The sequence below is a fragment of the Urocitellus parryii genome, chromosome 2 (assembly GCF_045843805.1).
Source record: "Urocitellus parryii isolate mUroPar1 chromosome 2, mUroPar1.hap1, whole genome shotgun sequence".
In the NCBI taxonomy this organism is placed as follows: domain Eukaryota; kingdom Metazoa; phylum Chordata; class Mammalia; order Rodentia; family Sciuridae; genus Urocitellus; species Urocitellus parryii.
The window spans coordinates 55,096,221-55,118,724 of record NC_135532.1 but is presented as its reverse complement, the minus strand read 5'-3'; the positions used below and the strand labels follow the sequence as shown (position 1 = coordinate 55,118,724).

General features: G+C 34.9%; 2 pseudogenes; one reads left to right on the top strand and one right to left on the bottom strand.

Moving 5' to 3' along the window:
* Positions 1–525: 525 nt before the first annotated feature.
* On the bottom strand, positions 526–16,314 carry LOC113190758 (dihydrofolate reductase-like; annotated as a pseudogene).
* A 35-nt stretch (positions 16,315–16,349) lies between these two features.
* The window catches only part of LOC113190759 (large ribosomal subunit protein uL30-like 1 pseudogene), a 28,772-nt pseudogene continuing 22,617 nt past the window's right edge, over positions 16,350–22,504 (top strand).

The following is a 22,504-nucleotide window of genomic DNA, read 5'->3' as shown; positions in this document are numbered from 1 at the left end:
AACTAATTGAAAGTTATTACTTATTTGACAAGAGAAATTAAGTTCCTTTTCCAAGATTATGTAGAAAATGAACTACTGAATGAGAAGTAAAATATTCCAGTCTTTCTAATAAATTTACTTTGGCATTTGTTTGAAACATTTGCAAATGTTGAGAGTCAAAACATTTTTTATTTGTTACTTGTCATTTCATTTTAAAAGTTGATATTTCTACATTATATTTTGAAAATATAAGTTAAGTTTATTCTTTAACTGATACATAAAAACATTGTGCATATTAATGGGGCATTATATGATGTTTATATATATACGTATATACATATATATATATAATGTTTAAATCAGTTAAACCTATCTATCTGCTAAATATTAATCATTTCTTTATAGTGAAAATATTTTTCTAGTACAAATATTATTAGTGTATATAGTATATATATATTATTATTTTAAGTATTTTTATTCTAATATAAAATATATAATTTTTTAGAGGGAGGGATAACCTGAAATAAATCAGAAAACATCTTCACATTAATCAATCTTTTCATGAACTTCAAATTTGTACTTAATGCCTTTCTCCTCCTGTACCTCAGAAAGAACACCTGGGTATTCTGGAAGAATTTTATATTTCTCCAAATCAATTTCTGAAAAAAAAGTGTCACTTTCAAATTCCTGCTTGATCCTTGTCACAAACAGTTTAATATGGCCTGGTTGAATCATGGCTTCCTTATAAACAGTACTGCCTCCTACTATCCAAACTATGTCTATTTTACTTGCTAATTCTGGCTCCTCAGTAAGTTTTAAGGCATTGTTCAGACTTTTGGCAAGAAAATGAGCTCCTGAGTAAGTTCTTGGGGTTCTCTATTGAGAACTTTATTAATTCTGTCTTCAAAGGTCGATTCTTCTCAGGAATAGAGAACCAGGTCTTTTGGTATGTAGATTGTGTTTACCTTCTCCTGAAGAGTTTGTGGTTATTTTTCAGAAATACTTGAATTCATTTCTGAGCCAGGGCCAGGGCGGCTCCCAGTTCTTGCTAATGCCCATGTTCTGCGACATGGTGACAATGCAGTTTAGGGACAATTGCTCCTAGATCACCTGCTATACCTGGATTCCACTTCTAATTATTATTTTTAAAAGGGTTCACAATTTGCCTTTCATCTCTGAGGAGATGTTGAACTTGGATTTTTGAGCAGTGCTAGAACAGTTAAGATTTCAGGGACAATTGGAAATGAATGGAATGCATTTTGCTTTGTGGAATGGACAGGAGGCTTTGGGGGTCAGACACAGAATGGCACAGGTTTTATTTGGAATAGCGCCTAGTTGCCCTGCCCCTAGTTGCCTAAGCCTTCATCCCTTGAAAAGTCTTGTCAGTTGCAGCTCATATGGCTGCAACTCCTGGTCAACCCACCCTTTGCAAAAGAAATAAAGGAACAAAATAAAACTACCCAATGATCTACCCTGGAGAATGATCTATGTGCTATTGAGAAGATTATCTATTCTGTAGTTGTTGTGTGGATAATTCTACCAATTTTTACTAGGTTCTTTAAGGTCTAGGCTAAAATTTACATCTGCTGGTAGTTTTCTGATTGGATGATCTGAACATTGATAAATGGGGGTTCTTAAAGTCCTCAAAAATCATTGAGTCGGAGCCTCTGTCTCTTTAGGTCTGTTAATATTTGCTTTACATATTTAGGTGCTCTAATTTGGGATAACATTTTTAGAATTGTTATTTCCTCTTAGGGAATTGATCCCTGTAATAAGGTATAATGAGTTATTTATCTTTTTTATTACTTTTGATTTAAATTTTATCTTAACTAATATAAATATGGCTATTCCTGCTTTCTTATGAATTCCATCCACTAAACTATTTTATTTCACTTTCATTTTTAGTTTATGGGTATCCTTAGAGGTGAAATAAATTTTAGTAAGCAACATATATTTGGGTCTTTTAAAAAATATATTCAGTCACTGTACATTTTTAATGGTTAGTTTAATTCATCACTTTTAATGTAATTATCAATTGGTAATAGGTTTTATTATAGTCATTTTCTAAACTGCTTCTACTTTTGTGCTCTTCCTTAGTAATTAAATTATTTACTCAAGTAGTGTATTGTGATTTCATCCTCATTATTTTTGCTTGTCTATTATATATTCAAGCTTTGCGGTTAACCCAAGGTTTACAAAAAACATCTTTTGATTATAACAAGCTGTTTTGAAATGACAGTAATGTAACTTTCTATAAGGACAAAAAAGATACCATAAAGAGAGGGAAAATATGTTTTTGAAAAAAAAAAAACTACACTTGTACTCCATTCCTCCCCATATTTTATTTTCTGATGTCTCATTTTTGCATTTTTACATATTGCCTATCTCTTAACATATTTAGTTTATTATTTTTCATTTTTAAAAATTTTATTTTATTTTTGTATTGATTTTTTTAAAAAATAAATGACAGTGGAATGCATTACAATTCTTATTACAAATATACAGCACAAATTTTCATATCTCTGGTTGTATATAAAGTATGTTGACACCAGTTTGTGTCTTCATATATGTACTTTGGATAATGATGTCTATCATATTCCACCCTCCCTTTCCCAACCACCCCTCTGCCCTATCTAGAATTCAAGTATTCCTCCCATGCTTCCCCTCCCTACCCCACCATAAATCAGCCTCCTTATTTCAGAGAAAACATTCGGCATTTGTTTTTTGTTTTTTCTTGGGGGGGATTAGCTAACTTCATTAGCATTATCTTCTCCAACTCCATCCATTTACCTGCAAATACCATGATTTTATTCTCTTTTATTGCTGAGTAATATTCCATTGTGTATATATGCCACTTTTTATTTATCCATTCATTAATCCACTGAAGGGCATCTAGGTTGGCTCCACAATTTAGCTATTGTGAATTGTGCTGATATAAACATTGAAGTGGCTGTGTTACTGTAGTATGCTGTTTTTAAGTCTTTCGGGTATAGACCAAGGAGAGAGATACTTGGGTCAAACATTACATAAAATATTTCTAATATTGGAGTATTCTGAATTTTTCTCTGAAGTTATTATTACCAATTAATTTTATACCTTATGATTTTTTTATTATTCATAAATGTCTTCTTTGAGTTTGAAGAACTTTCATTAGCATTCTTATAGGATAAGTTTACTGGATATACATTCTCTCAGCTCTTGTTTATCTAGGAATATTTTTTTCTTTATTTCTAAATGACATTTGCTGGGTACAGTGTTATTGGTTTTTATTCTTTTTAATTTTTATTTTTTAGTTGTAGTTGGACACAATACTTTTATTTACTTTATGTGGTGCTGAGGATGTAACCCAGGGCCTTGCATGTGTTAGGCACAAACTCTACCACTGAGTCACAGCCCTTGTCCCTATTGGTTTTTATTCTATGTTATTTTCGTCTGCAGTACTATGAAAATATCAAACTACTCTCTCATGACCTATAAGGTTTCTGTTGCAAAGTCTGCTACAAGTAAACTGAAACAATCTTAATAAGTATTTGCTTATTTCTTCTTGGTGCCTGGGGAATTTTTTCATTTTCTTTCACTTTTGTGTCTTTGATCATACATATCTTGGAAAGATACATTGAAATAAATTGACAGGTGGCCTTTGACTTTTGATACTTGACTATTCACAAACTTCTCTAGGGTTAGAAAATTAGAAAATTGTTTCTTATTTTCTCCTTGTTTTTTTCTTTTCCTACATCTTTTACATTCTCAAATTCCTTAACTCTATAACCCAAATGTTTGGTCTTTGAATGCTGTTTTGAAGTTCCTGTAAGCTTTCTTCATTCTATTTCATTTTTGTTCACTTTTATCTTTTCTGTGTCTCTTCAAAAATCTGGTTTTTGAGGTTATAATGCATTCTTCTGTTGGATGTTTTTTGGTTATTGATTTTTTTTCTCTCATATTTAAAATTTCACTTAGTGTGTTCTTCAGCATTTCTGCTTGATTTTTTTTCAATTGCTTCCATCTTTGTTCTTTCCCCGTTAGAGTTCTAAATTTTTTATCCACATTCTGTTGAAGCATCTTGAGTTTCCTGAAAACATCTATTTTGAATTCTCTCACAGTTTATCCATATTGATTACCCAATGGTTGGTTTCTGGCACTTTGTTGTGACTGTTAGGTGAAATCATGGATCCTCAAAAGGTTTTGCTACATATTGGGATGGGATAACATCATGCTTTGGAGTTTTTAGACTAGTGTTCATAATCTGGCTTTGTTTGCAACTGTCTATAAAATTCTCAAAAGGCTTCCCTGATCCTATATGGGCTTTCTCTGAGACCATAGTAACTTCTACTCTTTCAGCACTACACGATGACCAAAATGCATGTTTACTGTGAGTCCTCTGTTGCATTTTCTCTGAGCATTAAAAGCTGATTCATGTTCAATTTGTCCCAAATCCACAGTTGATGTGTTATTCAGCATAAACTAAGAAATAACTTCAGAGTAGCCCACCCCCAACATTCCTCTACTTGGGCCCAGTGTACACCCATATACTTGTCTAGCACATGTGGTCAATGTACTGAGAGATCCTTCTTGGATTTTGCAGAATCATCATGGAGAAAGAAGTCCCCAGTTCCCATATTGCACCTATGACCACAAATAGTATCACAATTTATTGCAATGCTGAGTCACACTCTGAACCCACAGTTTGCCAAGATCAATATCTTGTGTGAGACAAAGTCCTATACTTCTATGGTCTGCCTCCTGCTGAAGAGAACTCATGGCTCAAGTTCACTGCATCCAGTACAAATAGTGCTTGCTGGAATAGAATAGACTACAGCCATGTGTCTCTACTGTGTATCTCCCTGGCCCCAGAAATGTTTCAGACCTGGGTTTCATTCTTGGCATTAGTGCAAGAATGGAAATCGTTAGGATCTGTCACATGTTAGGTTTCACTACTTGGCACTTTGTTCCATGTAAGTCTTATGTTTATGCTGTGTCCTACCCGAAGCAAACAGACTTGCCAAATGTTATGCTATCCAAGGTTAGGACATAGAGCTGTTGAAGGCAGTATCTTAATTACCAAGGCTGATGCTAACCTGGGTTACCACTGCTTCAAAGCCACAAACACCTACTCAGTTTCTGGGGTACACCCAGGCAAATGCCACAATTGGAGGCAATAGAGGTTGAAACGTATGTCTATCTCAGGGCTCACATTTGTACTTGGTACCTGGGCTAATCTAGAGGCTTCATCTGTAAGAACTGGCTTTGGGATAGCTACCTGCACCAGGTTAGAGGACAAGCGGTGAAAACAGTGCATTCATGGGCTGCCAGGTGATGCTAAGAGTATAATGCCTTAGTCTCATAGTTATAGCACCTATATAGTCTTGGGAAGGGGAATATGATCCAATCCCACACAAGGCTGGCAATGATGTGAGCCAAAACTCAAGCACAACTCACTAGAAATAATTTTCTTTCTCATGCTTGGGTAGATCTGGAGTTTCCATTTCTGAACTCTGTTTTGAGTATAGACTTTGCTCTCTGCCTCATGTTGGGTATCAATTTACTGACCCTGATGTTGAGCTCCAACATGAAGTCCTGGGCTAGTTTTTGTAAGGTCCTCCCTCTGTCACTTTTGTTTGGGTGAGTAGGGGTAGAGTATTCACTTAGCCAGCAGGCTAAAGTAGTCCTAACAGAACTGGTCTGGGGACATGGGTTGCAACACTCTTTCTACCTCTGGGTTTCACCGTGGTAGCCCTGGTTTTTAAGTCTAAGACCTGAAATTAATTTATTCTCCCTTCCTCAAGTTTGAGGTACCTGGTTGGGGTTGCAGCTCAGCAGCTGACAGTTTTTGTCCCACATGTGGGAGGTCCTGGGTTTGATCCTTAATATTCCCAAAACCAACCAACCAATAAAAATCAAAAACAACAACAAAAAATTTCAAAGTAGAAGGAATCACTCTTCAGACTCTTTGCAGTTAGAGTAAACTTCTGCCTTCTTCAATGTGTCTTTCTTATTATTATATTAAAACTGGCACTATGGTTCTTTTACTTGCTTCCTTCAAATTTGTAAAGGTGGTTTGGTACATGAAGTGATTCAAATTTGTATCTCTATGGGGAGTTGTCTTCTATAGGATATTATTCAGCTCCCACAGTGCTCTACCTTCAAATAGTTTTTAGTTTCTTAAAAATTAATCATGGTTAACTAAATACTAAAAATTTGTTTTTGTAAAATATCCCAATAAAAATACCTCTTATCTTTGAGAATAACGATTTTTAATTTTCATTGAATAAGATTTAAAAACTTATGGAATTTAAATGAATATTTTCGATTACACAGCTTCAATTTATTTAAAACAAAACCAGAGTAGAGGACCAATTAGACCTTTTTAAAAGTGACTTTGTTACCACACTATTGGTAGAAGGAATTAGGCTCATTTGACTCTCTCCCTGAGGAAGATAGAGTAGTTAGGTCCTCCAAACTCTTTTTCTGAGTGTGAAGGGCTTCTATGGGAAAGGAAGGCACCAGAGAAGGTGCTGGCTATGGGGTCCTCATCAATGTCAAAGAGGGTGTGTGCCTTACCACAATGGATTTGGACCTCCTGTGCTTAGTTACTAAGGAACAGTGTCACAAAAAACTATCTTGAGTTCTGTGAAGCTAAAGGCAGATTTTCTTGTAAATGGTCTTAGAACATACAATGACCTTGAGAATGGAAGACAAGAGGTTATGTTGGTAGAACAGAGCTAGAGACAGACCATGGGGGTAAGATGCCATCAAGAGGGTTTAATACGGAATCTGAATTATTTACATTTGCTTACAATTTTTAAAGAAAACAACATAGCAAATTTCTTAATAAACTTACCATGTTTCCAATCATTGCTAGTAGCAGGCAAATAATACTTCTTAAGTGGTGAACTTTGCTAAGGATTTTTAATTTTATCCTAAAGTGAATAGAAAGGCATACTTTTATATTAACTAGGTTCACAAACTGATAAATCTGTAACTGATAGAGTGAAAAATGACTTTTGTCATGAAAATGTAATTTGTGGGGGTTGATTATTATTGCAGATGGTGGTAGCATTGATTAGTGAATGGCAAAAAGGTAAAGGAAACCAGGACAACTATCATACATCTATATTTTTAGAAAACCCTAAATTATAGGTCACTGAAATGAAAATACAAAGCCTGATTACAGACCTTCACTCTACAAAACTTAGTGTAAACTGCTAGCAATCACATCTATTAGTAATAGCTCCCAGTTGTAACAATGAGTAATGACAAAAACAGAGGATAATATTTGTTCATATAAATCTTCCAATATTCTTGCCTCTAGCTTTCATGTGTTTGACAAGTAGGACTTTCTGTCTTATCTACAATGTTTTTCCTAAAATATTTTTGAAAATCCACAGAATGCATTTATTATATGACTTTTCACCAAGCAATATGATTTGGGGATTCTGGCAAGTGGTATATCTTTCTTAATATTGGTTTCACTGACATTGCACCTCACAGACATTTCAATCTTCTAATGCTGCTGTCCATAACACTTTCCAGTATCCTCCATAATAGTGAGTTCAGAATTCACATGTCAGTGTCTATACGGCTACACATTTTTTTTTAACATGTAGTTAGCAGTGAAATACAATATCTGACAAGTAGTGGGGAATAAGTTTTAGTTACTTTTCAACTGGAAAGTAAGTAAAACAAACCCACTGTTTTATTCTTTACAAGTAATGGAATAACTAAATTTCAATGTATTTTTAATTCTAAAATCAATAATAAAGAAAAGGTTAATTTAGGTTTATTCTTCTTCCATTGAATTTTCTAATCTTTAATAGTCAGCAGTTGTAGTCAAGAAAGGATTAATTGATAAAGGAGAAATAATACAAAATATAAAATGAAATTTTAGACTTTCCCTCAGAAAGTAAGTTCATGAAATTCATCACCATTGGATGGAAACTTATTTCAGAATTGGTCAAATAAATATTTTCTGGCCCAAAGTGAATGGTCTAAAATGTAATCATAAAACTAGATATGAAATTGAATTATTAATAAATACATAATCAAAATTATAGCAATATTTTTCACTTGATAAAAATAAGGTTTATATCAAAAGAACATTAATACAAATACTAGTAAAGGGTTAAATGTAATACTTTCAATTTCAAAAGCTAGAAAACTATATTTAATACCACAGTAATTTTCCAGTTAGGCCATTTTTTTTTTGTTTTTAACTCATTGGGAAAGAATTTCCAGAATTTAGTGTCAGAAAACATATTGAAACTCTGAAAGAATAGTTGTCACTGAGAGGAAATATAAAATTCATTGGAGAAATTTCATATCAGTCAGTCAAATTTCACATCAGCATTTTGAGTGTAAACGGTCTAACTAAAATGACATTATTTCATATTTCTATTTCATGTCAATGTGACAGATAAGAAATTATAAAATGAATAAAAAATAAGAGAAATGTGATGTTGGGTATATTTTAATGCGCAAATGTCTGTTTTCTATATCAGAGACATTTTTAAAAAAATCCTCTGGCATAATGGACATGTTGTACAGTTTTTTATTATCTTGTGAGGGTTCTAATTAACTTTTTAGTGTTTCATGAATCATTAGAATGCTAAATACTAAGGCAAGGATTCTTCATCATCGGGTCCCTGTGTTCCATCCACAAAACAGGTTTCCTCTGGTCACAGTCTACAGTTGCCCAGTGCCACATTCTAAACCACCATTGGTAGCATCAGAATTTTATCTGCTACACTTCCTTCTCTGGATCCCCAGTCTCACAATTACTTTCTTTTTTAAAGTGAGCTTTTAATTCTGTCTCCAGGGGCAATGTCACCTTCAATATTTTCTTTCCTTCATGCTTCATGTATGTGAATATCAGTCCTTAACCATTTATGTAGTCTAATAAATAGATATCTACTCTTAAACACTCAAGAAGCTAATTTTTTTTTTTTATTTCCCTTTCTCCCAACAACTAGTTTGCTAGTTTATTATGGAGCCTACACTCGTCCTCTTGGCCGCTCAGGGTACCTGCTGCGGTGCTGGGGGGCAAGGGAGCCTGAAGGGCACAGGCCCCTCCCCACGCTAAGCTGGGGCACAGCCAGCAAAGCCCGGCTCCAGTGGAGAACTCAGGTTTGGTGCGAGTGAGCTGGTGGGCCTTGGAGAGGCGCTACCAGCTGTGGGGCCTATCTGGTCTGGGGCACCTAGCCACAGGCAGTAGGGCCACGGTCCTCACCTCAGGCTCGAGGTTGGGTGAGGGAAGACTGTGCCACCCTGCTCTCGGCCCAAAGAAGCTAACATTTTGAAAAAAAAGTTTTCAGTCTTGTCTTTAGTGGTTTTAGATGTATGCTTTGCTTCTTCTGGTTCATTCTTATCATCCTGTTATACCAACTTCACTCACTCCTTGTAGTTTTCTGCATTCTATGTAACCCACAACTTTCTTAGAAAATGAAACTCAGGCCACAAGAAAAAGTTCTCACCATGGGGTAGTCCTTTCTTTGTAACCACCCCAGTTACCCAGCAACTTGAACCAGCTTCTTCTGCTGTTCTTGCCCAAATAATTGGCTGTCTTCCAATTCTTCAAATCTTTAATGATGATACTTTTTTTTTTTCTTTAACTTTCAACTACTACAAACTCAGAACCTTTCTATAATAGTGACTAGATTCTAGTGGAGGAGTTTGTCAAGTTTTAATTACCACAGACAAGTCACTAACCCATCTCTAGAATTGTTACTACAAGTTCTCTCTTTCCTATTTGATAACTGCATTCTCAGAGTTCATTTTATATTATTTAAAAATTGTACTTAAAATTAAATTTTATTCTTCACATTCCCAGTGAATTAAAAGCTACTCTTAACTGCTTGACATGAAAAGAAAAACATCAGGCTATTTTATTAAAAAGTAACAAGTATTAAGATATTAATTATCCTGTCTTATTCTCATGATCATTTTTATATATTTACTTAGTTTGATCAATTATTTTCACATCTCAATTTATGTTGATTGCTTATGATATACACTTTTCTCCTGGATTTTTATTTCATTCTCACCTCTTTCTTTAAGTGATATTTGAGATGATATTTTTTCATGATCCTTGCATAATAGATAAGCAATAAGATATATTTTCATTATTTAATTATTGCTGCTACTATAAATCTAATGTTTTATTTTGAACTCAATGAATCCTTTTTTAAATCAGCTTTTATATGTGATCTTGGCCTCATTTTTTTTCTCAGCTCAATGTAAAATATTTCATTGACATGTTTATTTATGTTCTTAATTTATTATTTTTATTTAATGTTAAGTCTCATGTGGCAAACATGGAATCTATGCAAATTTAACTGTATAGTACTTAAAATAAGAATTTATTCTCATTTTTAATATATAAATATAAGAAGTCTCTATAATTCATCTTTTTAACCTCTGATTCAACTGAAACAATTCTGTTATTATTGAATTATTCCCATTAAAAGTGACTCTCAGATTTACTTTTTTAAAGGCATTGATGGGTGAAGGACTTGAATACTGTTGTTGCATCAGTACTTTATATGATTCCTGGTCACAAAATGAGCATATATTAAATAGTTGTTGTGTGTACTAATCATGAAGATTACAAAGACCCCAAAATACCAAGTAAAATTGACTTTATAGCAAGACATAGCCAGTTTTATTTGTCTCAGTTTTGCTTTGCTGAGAATGACAAGCTTTATATTTTCCTCTACCATATATAGTTGTAAAAGCAAAGAGCTTTGTCTCAAGTAAGACTAATATGATCTTAAAATATTGCATTTAGAAACATTCTTTTCTGCCTGAAATACAGCCCTTATTGAAAGTCTAAATTAAATACAAGTAGAAGTGCTTTTATAAAATTCTATTATGGCTCAAAATTGAAGTCTAATAAGAAAACCCATCACAGGACACCACTAGATGGTAATTCATGAGCTGCTGACATTTCAGGTTTTAGTCCTTAATGCATAGGAAACCAATTATTATCCAAATGACAACATATTTCTCAGACTCTTATTGTCAAAAACCACATATTCAATCACTCAGCTTTTGACTATTCTGTGGCTTTCTTTCAACCCTATTTATTCCTGTACATCTGTGTACTTTCCAAAGTGTCATTTGTGCATATGGAACAGATAAATGATCTATTCTTGGTCTATTGTTTTAAAATAGCTACTTGTTCTGAAGGAAAAGTAAGTACTAATTTTCTTCCTAATAATATTAAGAAAACTAACCAAAAGCAGCAAAATAGTATCTAAAATGTTATTCTTAAGCCAATATCAGGTATGTCTTAAAAACATAAAAATAAAGGGTATTTTCAATCATTTGTTACAATGAATACCTAAAAGGAAAAAAAAACAATTAGCACAACAGGATATAACTTTTTCATCATGTATTCAAGGAACCTATTCATCCTAAGGTATTGAAAATTTAGATTTCTGGACTTCATCTCCATTACCTCATGAGCATCACTTTTTCTTAAATTGAGACCCAGATAATTCCTAAATAAAAGGTTAGAATAGTTCATTATGCCATATCACCGATTTTATTTATTTCTCAGTTCATTTTTAAAGTTGTGTTTTCTCTGTGAAATTTTGAGATAACATATTAGGGCAAATGAAATTCAATATTCCTGGTTTTATGCTTAGGAATATTCCAGGTGTATTTTTTTACCTGATATTTTTTCACCAAGAAAACTCATAGACAGAGTTTATTTTTAAAATGTCAGAAAGGGACAAAAAGGTTAGGAAGATGTCCTGACACTTGGAGGGAACACATTTTTCAATGAGAAACTGGTGTCAGCATGATCTGTGGATCATTGTGATGAAGGAAAAACTTATATGTGTTCCTTTCTCTACATGGTTGCCTTTATTTAAACACAACAAATCAGTATTTTTCTATTAATATTTAATATATATATATATATATTAAATATAATACTATGCTAGTTTGAGGCGAAGCCAACCTTATGACAAAAAGCCATAATTAAACATGGCTGAAGTAGTACCATAGTTTCCCCAATGTCCTGTGTATTTTTTTAGATATTGATAAAAATATACATGTGTAGTTAATGTATCAGTAATGCTGTGGAACTTTAATAATTGACCTTAAAATAGAGTCAGGATTTTAAAAATGTAATGAAGTGTTTGCTAGATTAATTAGAACCTAAGCAGGAAATAGCAGAGATTATATAAATATAGCATATGACAAATGGCATAGCACATGGTCTTTTAATGCACTATTAAATTGCAACTATCTTGGGTAAAAGAAATACACATAAAGACTGTCAGGAGAACTTAAAGTAATATATCATCTTCTCATAAATAATAGTTACCTGTCAACATAGAACTGTTTTGTGTGCAGTAATTCAAGTTAAAAAGTAATGCTTCAATTGCTGGCATATCTGCACTATTTCAGTATATCTGTTTTTGAATAGAGTTTCAGAATCACTTAAGCCACTACTTATAACTAACAATAAAAACACATACATTATTTAAACAGGAAAGTTTTACTACCATATAATTAAAAAAAAATACTAATTTGCAAAGTTTAAGTATATTCTAGTTATACACTGCATAGCTGCCGGTAGACATACCAAAAATTTGAATTGAACTAAAACAATATTATTTGTTTGTTTTCACCCTCATTTAATAATAGATTGTTTTAAAGAATTGCAGAGTATAGATTTAAACCTCTTTCTATAAACTATTATATATGTAGTTTCTTTACCCAATAATGTCTCCAACATATTATATCCTTGAATTGGGTTTTACATTGAATGACTAGGTGATAATTATCAGTAAAATTAAAACTTTTAGAGGTTTTTACTGTATTGTTCTAGCCTGCATTATTAAAAGTCATACCAATTGCATATTTCATTGATTAATTGAAACCTGAATTTCAAAGACACAAAATAAATAGAAATTAGAAGTCTCTTGCTATAAAAAGGAAACAATTTAGGTTTATAGAAATGTGGAGTAGATTATCTTATTAAATTATTTCTGACCAACCCTAGATTTGTACCACAAGAAAGTACAAAAGATTGTCTGTATAGTATACTATTAAAGAATGTATTGGTGAAAGGAGCAGCACTGTCATTAAAAAGAAATTTTAGTAATGATTCAGAAGATGACTGAAGGAAGCTAGGCAGTAAGTCCCAATTTCCTCACAACACAGAAAGGAGACATAAAAGAAAAAGCAGAATTGAAAGGTGGGTGACAAAATAAATGCTATAAAGACTCAATTTTACAAAGTCAGAGACCTGGAGAGACTTGAAGATAGGCTACCAGCATAGAAAATAAGTGCAGAGTTCCCCAACCCAGAAAATGAACCAGGGTAGGAGAAGAGGGAGGCATCAGAGAGAGAAACAGGCAGCGAAGAAACTTTTAAGCTCGACCACTTAGAAACATTTGGAAAGGCAGACAAAACTTAAAGTGTGACAGGAAGAACAGGGTTCTTAAAACAGAGCAAACATCTTAAAACCAAATTGTGAATAGGAACCTGAGTCAGTGGGCTACAGTCATCTTGTGGAGCTCTCAGCCTACCAGTTACTAACTTAAATCACCATGTCATCTTCTCATGCCCAGACAGATTCACATTAAATTAGAGAGACATACCCTGCACTGGGGCCTCTTAAGAATCTGGCCAAAAAGGACTTACCAGAGGGACCACTACTAGCCAAGAATCTCTGAAGCCCCTTTCCCCTCCATAAAGAAGGGGAAGGGGGTTGTGAGGACCTAGCCCAACTCAAGCTTCCAGGACGCAGGCAAAGTCGGAAATCTCTGTGAGGCATCTACTCAATTTAAATAGAAACAGCAATGATGCAAGCTTTTGTCACAAGCAGAAGAAAATGGACTCATCAGGAATGTGCCAGTCTGACCACTGACATTGTGTTTAGGTACCATGGGAGGCCGAAGGAATGTCCCAGGGATTTCAGGGCTATAATTGAGGGAAGCTTCCTGAATATCCAGAGACAAAATGATCTGGTTCCCAGATGGTGGCAAGTTTTCAGACAAAAGGCTGCTAAGATGAGTTCCCTGAATACCCCAGGAAACTTAAGCAGAAGGTACTAGCAAACATAGCCAGAAGGATATCAGTTAAGGTAGAAAAGTTAACAGAACCTAGGCAACAGAAAGTTGCTGCTGTAAACTTAACTGCCACTCAGCCTCACGTGTGATCACAACTGTTGGGAGAAAGGGCATAGTTTGGATACTGGTGGGACCTTGAATCAGAAATAGTCAACAGAGGGAATCAATGCCTGTCATTCACAACCTGGGGCAGTGAAAACTAGAACCTAGGTGAGTCTCCAGAGTCCCTTCACTATAGTCCCCAAAGAGTGGTGTCAGCCAGGGAAACACTTCCCCACCACAGAGCACCTATGGAAAACCCAAAACCAGGGTTCTTGTGCTCACAGACAGCCACCAGGTTTTCACCAATACGGAAAGGATGCTGTAGAGGGGAGCATGTACACAGTGATCCACAGCAATCACAGGGACACTCCAGAGCCTGCATCCTGAACATCACACAATAAAAATTAATTAAGCAAAAAAACATTGCACCTTCCCAGGAGTTGGCTATAAGCCCTTGAACTGAAAAACCAAACTGGCTGCTGAAAAATTCAGAGCAACTAGGAAATTGGCTCCTGTCCCCCTTCAACTTTGGAGGTATCTACAGCCAAAGAATGATGGACATCTGCTAAATGTTCAAACCCCAAAGAAATCCCAATCAAGATTCAAACATAATTTTCTTCACCTTCACATGGTTTATTGTAAATAGCTTTAGTGCCAACTTTGATCACATAAATAACTCTTTAACTTGAATGATAGTTGTTACCCTAGTAGCCAACATTGTACCTTCAGCCTATTTAAATATATTTAATTTAATAACTTAAAAAATTGGAATCAATATTTCCTATCTTGGTTTTCTTAGCTATAGTTTTCATTTGCTCCCCATATTCCTCTTAATTACTTGTTCCCCTCAATTCATTCTTTTGTAGTATCTACTGCTACCTCAAATACCCACCATCCATCCATTTCTCCTTTCTACCTTTGTGTGAATTATTCTTTCTTTTACATCTTTCTTCTCTCTCTCTCTCTCTCTCTCTCTCTCTCTCTCTCTCTCTCTCTCCCTCTCTCTCTCTCTCTTTCATTTGTCCAATCTTTTTTAACCTCCCCCCCGCTTGTATCCCTCATTCAAGTTTACAGTAATTTCACTAAATCTAATAACTAATTTTTAACCTATTCCAGAACTTTATAACTGGATTTGAAAACCCTGGAGAACATTATTAGCAAGATTTTTACTTTTTATAAGGTTGAATATTACATGGTTTGGCTCTAAAATGATTATAATAAATATGGTTTAATGGAATCTCTCTTAAAGCTGTGCTGATATTTGGATCAGGCAGAGGTCACACATTGACTTAAAATATAAATATCTGGATATTCACCCAAACCAAGGCTTTTAGGAGAAATAAGCTCAAAAAGTAGTCCCTTGTTTAAAAGAGGAAGTAAGAACTCGCCCAATAGTTGTGTATACATACAAAAAATATAAAAAATCAAGGGAACAAACCATATCAAATACCCCATAATGCTTCAACAACTGACTCCATCAACACCACATTGGGGGTAATGTGAAAGAAAGAATTTAGAAAGTTTATAGTTAAAAGGTTCTATGAGATAAAAGAAGACAAAGGAGTAAAATTAGAGAGGAAACACAGGGACTGAAAGATTGCTTCAATAAGGAGACAGAGATTCTGAAAAATAACCAGACAGAAATCCTGGTAATGAAAGACTCAAATAAAAAATAAAAAATTCAATGGGAAACATAATCAATAGATTAAACAACTTTAATGATAGATTTTTTTAGCCCTCAAAATATATAATCTTGACAATAAAGTTGATCATAAAGAAAAGGTATTAAAAGAGCAAGAACAGAATACTCAAGAAATGTGGGCTAACAGTAGGAAGCCAAATTTAAGAATCATTGAGATAGATGAAGGCTCTGAAATACAAACAAAAGGGACACACTTTTCAATGAAATAATATTAGAAAAAATTCCAAATCTGAAGCATGAGATGACAATTCAAATAAAAGGGGGACATAGGACTTCATATAAGACTGCATCCTTTAAGGGAACACTAAGTACTTTGCATAAACACAATAGGAAAGATGTCTTGAGGGCATCTCGGGAATACATAAGCCCATATCCACTAAAGTCTCTGAGGTACAGAAGAGAATATTTTATGAAGAGAGATCATGGGACACTGTGCTAGCACAGGGGATACAAACAATTATTTTACCGAGCTGAGTTACAGAGACCATCAGAGGCCACTTCAGCCTTCATTCTAGTTTATGACATTGAGCACTAAGTGCATAAAGATGGTATATTGTGACATCGGTAAGTATGGGGAATTGGAATCAAAATGTATAGGAACAGCATTCTCTATCTTATTTAAGTTATACTGCCATAGCTTCACATCGGAGTGGTTTCTCTCTCACATTAAATGCAATGCCTGTGAGAACCACAAAGTGTACCCTAAATGAAAGGAATATAAATTCAAATATTTTATTTACAAAAAAGCAACTAGAGAGGAGAGAAACTTATAACATAAAAAAGACCAATTCATATGAAGAAGCAACACAGGCTGTTCTCCCTGTAAGGAAAAGTCCCACTGAACCAGTAGATCACCCTGCTGTTCTTATGAGGACAAAAGTCCCACTGACCCAATAGCTCCTCCTGCTCTCTCCTTATAAGGATGTAATATTCCCCCTACTGCCTATGACCTAATCCTTAGGGAATTTTACCATATTAATGACATTTCTCAGAAAAAGGACTTAGTCCTACGTGTGGGGTTAGAATCTAAACATAAGCGTTGGGGGGATGTAATTTAACACATAATACTCACTATTTCCATTTTTTTTTTTACTTTTTTTATTAGTTGTTCAAAACATTACAAAGCTCTTGACATATCATGTTTCATACATTAGATTCCTAGATTTTTTTGATCCATAGAAATTGAATTTTCTCATATGATATTTGTACATCATATGACCTACTGGGCCTGTCCTCAAGTGTATTCTGTAGGGATTTTCACATCTATATTTATGATGCAGTTTGGCCTGTCAATTCTGGGTTGCTTTCATCGTTTTACTTAGGCACCATGTTTTCCAGTACAACAATTGGATAACACTAGCTTTGTAAAATAAATTGTGAATTGTTCCCTGTTCTTTTAGTTTCTGGAAATGACTATAGAGTTGGTATTAATACTTCTTTAAATGTGTGGTAGAACTCTTTAGTGATACCATCCATAACTGAAGACACTTTTGGAGATTTTCAAGTTAGTAAATTAATTTGCTTAGTGGTCACTGGACTGTCTGATGTCCATGTTCTTGTGACTGTTCATGCTTCTCCACAAATTGATTACTTCATCAAATTGTACAGTTTGTGTGTTGTTCAGTTGTATGATCCATTTTCTCTTACTCTCATGAAATACTTGCGGATTCATACTTTACAAAGAAAATAGGTTTATCTAGCTTTCACTGTGCAACTGAAGCCTGCTCCTATTCAGGGTGTGTGAAGTTGAATGTCCTGAGTTGCTAAACCACTGCCAATGAACTCCTGAATTGTGAATTGTGAACTTGCATCGACCCAAACATCCTTTCCCACCTGACTGCACGTGTGACAAGGAGGCAAGAGGAGGCCATGGGAAGTTGTGAACAAAAGGAGGCCTCAAGAAGAGCAGGCATTTGGGGACGAAAATGGAAAACTCAGCATAGGCCATAAGGATGGAATCCATGGTTTAGGTGTTACCTGATAGAAGGGGCTCACTCAGCATGAAGGAGGTAAGCATTCACATATTTAAATAATTAAGTAAAACCGCTCTTCCTTCCTCCCTACCGAGGAGGAATTATACTGCTCACAGGGGAAACACTAACATTGGCTTCTAGGAGCTTCAGCCCAGCCCAGCAAGAAACCTATGTTTATCAGATTTCTCCAGCAGCTGTGAGCCACCTTATCTACACACCTCAGGGAGGGCCCTGACAAAGGGAGAGGAATTCCTTTTGGAAAAAGCTAAAAGTAAACCATGTCTACTTTGGTTCAAGGGGAGAGACTCCTTCAAAAGGTCAAGGAGGTGAGTCTCTGAACACTCTGTAGATAAAAGCAAGTGAGTCCCTGATGACACTGGTAAAGGAAAGTGAGTTCCAGGATCCACTGGCTAAGGTTAATGACACCCCATCTACCCTGGCTCAAGGTGATCAAGTCTCTAACTAAACAGGAGAGAGAGGCAAAGGGGTCCAGGCCTTGGAGAGAGGTGCTGGTGGGCTCCCTTCCAAACCCTGAGGTCCTAAGTCCCCCACCTCCTTTTTTTTTTTTTAAAGAAACACTTTTTTTTCTTATAAAATTTGTGAGAAACAAATTATCAAGAAACATCTGTACCATGCCAGAAATATGGGAGCAAGGACTGAGAAGAGTGCTGTAGGGAGAAGTGTCCCAGGGAAAACAGTCTCGGATGTCTCTTGCAGGTGGAGGCAGAAGAGATTCCTGTTGTCCAGGAGGACACACAGGGGCCTCTGATTGAGCCTGGTGCAGAGAAGCCTGAGACAGTTTGCACACCTTGGTCCTGCAGCTGTTTTGAGTCCACAGGAAACATGCCCATGCCCTGATGTCAGGATTCAGAGAGCACAGTGTCCTCTGGCTGCCTGTGGATTGGGTCTGTCTTGGCTCTCCATCACACTGAAGCTACTTTCACTCTGAATCTGCCACATTTCTACTCTCCAGTCATTAGAGCCTCTTTTTTTGCTGACACAGGGCAAGCAACAACACAGCTGGTGGAAGCAGGTGGCAATCCTCCTACCCACTCATTTCCAGGCCTTGGGCCTCCCTGTGGAGGTATGTTTGGAAGAATGGTTGGGCATCTGAGATTCAGGGTCATGCTGGGGGGCTATGTCTAGAGTGGGGGTCCTTGAATACATCAAGTGAAGATAAGAATGAAAGCCTTAGTGATTGAAAGGTTTGCCCTTTTCTCCTCATAAGGTCACTAGTCTCACTGAACCAGCAGCCCACTCTGCTCTCCTCATGAAGATATAAAATTCACTGAATCAATATCCTGCCTGCTCTTCTAACAAGGATACAGAAGAGATTATTCCTTTGGAGAGATACCACAGGAAACCTGCTGGCATAGGGACCTAAAATATTGTTCACCATATTTAGCTTTGCATTCTCTCTGAGGCCATGTCAACCTTGACTCCAGGAGTCCCATGTTTTGTGCAAATGGCAGCAGAGCTCAGTGTTATCCACGTGGTACTGGTTCCATGTAAATGCTCAAAAAAATCTGTTGAGTCATGAATAACTTTGTTAATAACATACATGCTTGATCAAGGAATAATAACAGATTAATATAAGATACTTTAAATGCATCAATTATTTTATTTTTCACAGAATTCTATGATCTAGATATTATTAGCCCTATTTTACAAATGAGGAAATTAAGACCTCAAGATCATACAAGTAGTGTCAAAGTTCAGCATCCTTCTAGAATACCATCAATTTTTAAATTAAATTTTAAAAAAGTTCTTTTTATGCTTTGCCATTATTTAGTATAATTGTGTTTGGCAATATACTCTCTAAAAAGCCCAACTTAAGGAATCACCAAATTACTTTATCTCAACAATATCAACATGGCACCATGGCACTAGGACACCTTCATAAAGCAATTCAAAACAATCCTCCTCAGTCACACTATCCAGGAGCAGGCCATGGACATCCGATAATGGACTCTGGCTTTCTTCACTTGTGTTTGGAATATTGTTATTAATAACACAGGGGAGAATATTAGAAGATGGCAAAAAGGAGCAAGTGGTGAATCTCAATCTCCCCAGAGAAAAAAAGAGGAGGAAAAACAAATCTGAGAGGTGAGTGGCAAAACAAATGTGCTAAGATCCAATAATACAAAGTCTAAGACCTAGAGAGACTTGAAGATTGATTACTAGAGTAGAAAATAACCAGAGTTCTTCAAACTCAAACCCAGACCAGGGGAGCAGGTATACATTAACCCACAACAATCACAACCACAACCCAGAGCCCTGGATTCTGAACATTTGTACACAATAGAAACAAACAATAGACATAACATCATATTCCCCAAGCTGGTAGTCATGAGTTCCTGAGTTGATAAACCAGAACAAGCCCATGGGAGAGCCATGGTAACTATGTGAGAGGCTCCTGGGCCCAAGCACATCTGGAGGGATCAAAGCCATAGAATGTTGTACATCTTCTAAATGTTCCAAATCCTAGTGAAATTCCAACCAAGATTCCACAGAATTGTCTTCACTATAGCACTATAAATAACTCTAACACCAATTTTGATCATATATATCACTCTTTATCTCGATTGTTAGTTGTTACTCTAATAACCTGTTTCAATGTATTTCTTCTAACACTTTAAATCATTAATTGGTATCTCTCTCCCTATCTCTGTCTTTCCATTCCTAGATAATACTACCTTCTCTTACTCCCTATTCTCCCTCTCATATTTTTTGTTACTACCTCAAATTACCCTGAATCCACCATTTTCTCCTTTTTACCTTGATCAATATCATTCTATTCTTTTTCTTTCTTCTTTTCAACCATTTGCCCAATTTTCCTTCATCTCCCTTTTAGCCCTCACATACTATTATAGCTAATTTACTATATTTAAAAACTATTCCTTTAACCTATTCCAAAACCTTACTACAAGTCTGTACCTGGGTTAGTAGAACAGTATAGAATAATATCAACAGACTTTTCACTTTTCATAAGTTGAACAGTACATGCCTTAGCTCTGAAGTGACTTTAGTAAATAGGGTTTGTTGGCATCTCCCAAAGTGGACTTGATACTGAAATTAACAGAGGTCAATCACTGAGTTAAACTATTAATGCCTGGGAATTCACACAATCCAGGGTTGTAGCAAACAAAGAAGTTCAGAAAGTAGTCCCTTGCCTAAAAAAGAAGCAATGAACATCCCAAGAGATAAGTAGATATACAAGCAATATGAAAAAAAGAAGGCAACAAAACATCTTAGACATCCCATAACACTTCACCAACTGGTTCCATTGATAACCACAGCAGGGGAACTGTCAAAGAATTTAGAGAGTTCATAGTTAACTGCTCTCTGAGCTCAAAGAAGATGAAAGAATTAAATTAGAAAGAAAATGGCAAGAACCAAAAGATCACTTCAATAAAGTGATAGAGTTTCTGAAAAATAAACAAATGAAAATCCTGGAAATGAAAGACTCAATAACCAAATCAAAAATTTAATGTAAAGCATTACCAATAGATTAGACTACTTTAAAGATAGATTTTCAAGCCTCAAAGACAGATTATATAATCTTGAAAATAAAGTTGACCATAAAAAAGATGTTAAAAGATCATGAATCAAATATTCAAGAATTTTGAGAAAAACATCAAGAAAACAAACTTGGGATGGATGTTTTTGGGATAGATGAAGGCTTTGAAATACAAACTAAAGGGATATATAAGCTTTTCAGTGAAATAATGTTAGAAAATTTCCCAAACTTTAATAATAGAAAGTAAAATACAAGAAGAGGCATATAGGATTGCAAATACACAAAATCACAATAGAGCTATTTCAAGACACATTATAATGAAAATACCTAATATATAGATGAAATAAGTATAGAATCCTAAAAGCTGCAAGAGAAAAGTGGCTGGTAACATTTAGAGATAAACCAATTTAGATTTCAACTGATTTTTCAACCCAGTCTGTAACTGTCAGGAGTGCTTGGAGTAATATATGCCAAGTTTGGAAATAAAATTGATCTTAAATAAGACTAATATACCCAACAAAATTAAGCTTCAGAATTGAATATGAAACAAAAACCTTCCATGATAAATAGAAATTAATAGAATTTATCACCACAAAGCCTGCACTATAAAACATAAATAAAATTTTTCATGAAGAAGAAATGAAAAATAAAAATATAAACCAAAATAAGGATATATTACAGTAAAAGAATAATAGTCAATTAAAGAAGAACAAAGTCTAAATCAGACATAAATCAAAATGTCAATAAATAAAAATCATTTTTTCTAAGACATTAGAATGAATTAGAAATAACTTTTCTATGTTCATGTACGAATACATGACCAGTATAACTCCACATTATGTACACCGCAAGAATGGGAAGTTATACTGCATGTATATATAATATGTCACAATACATTTTACTAAAAACGAACAAATTAAAAAATTTTAAAAAAGAATTATGATGACTAAAATTCATGCTAACTTAATTCTGAGTTGTGAATTTGTCCATATTTTGGTCTTGATTTTTCTTCCTTCTTTCTCTTCATCCATTGTCCCAGATCAGCTGCAGAATGGATGAAGGCATAGGAGATTTGAATTCAGAAAATCTGATTTTAACTCTTGCTTCTGTTATTTGTTAGTTATTTGTGCAACTTAGAAAAACTCTTCATCTCTCTCTGGCCTAATTTTGTCTGTTAAATGGTTAATATCTAAAATATATTTTTGAT